The sequence below is a fragment of the Octodon degus genome, unplaced genomic scaffold (genome assembly GCF_000260255.1).
Source record: "Octodon degus isolate 3935 unplaced genomic scaffold, OctDeg1.0 scaffold00027, whole genome shotgun sequence".
In the NCBI taxonomy this organism is placed as follows: Eukaryota; Metazoa; Chordata; class Mammalia; order Rodentia; family Octodontidae; genus Octodon; species Octodon degus.
The window spans coordinates 11,605,021-11,606,910 of NW_004524603.1; positions in this window are offsets into that span (position 1 = coordinate 11,605,021).

The following is a 1,890-nucleotide window of genomic DNA, read 5'->3' on the forward strand; positions in this document are numbered from 1 at the left end:
CATATTATATATTGCTATACTACATATTTTTTGCTATAATATATATCATAGCAACACCCAATTCTAAAGTTTGTTAATCTCCAGGAAAAGAAAATGTCACCCAAGTTTCATGCCCACCCAAAATGATTATCCAAGCAAACACAAAGATACAGGAAACGTGGAACGGGAAGGAACTCAAAGACTACCAGGCCCAGAAAGTCTACTCACTGAGCATCTGCAGTTCGGCATGTGGATGGTGGATTTACTGAAGGGAAAGGACCCACCCTGGGTGGGACGCCAACCAACAGGCTTCGCAGTCTGAATGGAATACAAAGCAGGAGCAGAGAGAAGGCCCGCTGCCTCCCGCTGCCCTGCCGGCCCCTCCGCCCTGCTGCCCTGCCCCAGAGCCAGCCAGCACAGACTGAAGCCTCCACAGACTGGGAGCCATGCTGAACCTCTCCTCCTTTCACATGTGAGCATCACGTATTTTGTCCCAGCAACAAAGAAGTAATTAAGGCAGTGATACATATAAATGAGGTTATCAAGATACAGCAGAACAAATATGCTAAACACACACTCTGAAAATGGAGGAATAAACACAGATGGCAAACAAAAGCTGGAAGGAAAAGAAGATAAGAAATTACATGCTGCTGTCTTTCATCTTTGCTATCTAGAAATGAAAGTACTTTACTTAGATCTGACAAATCCAGTTAAATATACATGAGTACATTTATTTATTGAATTTAGGGCAGGTCTACAGGGTGCACAGGGTCTTACTATGTAGATCGAACTCATAGTGATTCTCCTGTTTTCAGCCTTCCAAGTGCTAGGATTACAGGCTCGCCACCATGCCCAGTCTCAATAGCATGCTCCAGGGCGGGGAGTATATTTAATTGATAAAATAAATACAGAAAATAATATCATAATAAACTAAAATTAGGTGGTGGGGAAGAGAAGGAATGCAGGGCAATAAATACTGGCATAAATTTCATTATTTCCTAGAGCTGATAATTACTTGGCTTTGACGTGCAGTTGATTCAATGAAAATAAATGAATACTAAGATTTTTGGGCAGAGTTATAGAAAAAAGGACAAATTCCTGTATAAAAATTTATTCTTGCTAATGACTAGAAGAACATGCAAAAACTAAGTATATCATATGGTTTTCTGAAAGCAATAAGTCTGCCTAGCACAACATAAAATCAAATAATAGAACTCAGAATAAGCCGCACATGAGAGAAATGCTAAGTAAAATAGCAATGAGATTCCATCTTCTTCAGAAAGAACGGCCACCACCAAGAAATCAGATAACAACAAGTACAGGCAGGACTGCAGTAAAAAAAGAAACATTTCATCTAGTTGGTGGAAATTTAAACTAGTACAACCATTATGGAAATTAGTGTGGAGATTACTCAAAAAAACTAGAAACTGTGTTTGACCAGCTATTTTCTTTGTAGCCATCTTCCTGGAAGAGATGGATATATTACAGTGATGGGCACATACTCCTATTTAAACCCAAATAATGACTAAATCTTGAACATGCTTATGTGTCCATCAATAAGTGAAAACAAAAATGTGATAATTGGACAGTGGACATAGCTCAGCGGTCTAAGTACCTGCCTAGGCAGGCACAAAGACCTGGGTTCATCTCCAGCACCACATGCTGAGCCAGCCTGGCCCTGGGCACGCCAAGCCAGTCACCAAGACTGGGTGTGGTGGCTCACGCCTGTAATCTCAGCACTGGGGGGACTGAAAACAGGAGGATCACTAGAAGTCCTATCTGCATAGAGCGACCCTGTACCAAATACACAAAAGAAAACAAAAAAAATATAGTAGTTACATAAGGCAAAATACAGCTCTGCCATAACAAAAGATAAACTTCAGTCATTTGTAGGAAAATGGGTGCATTTTC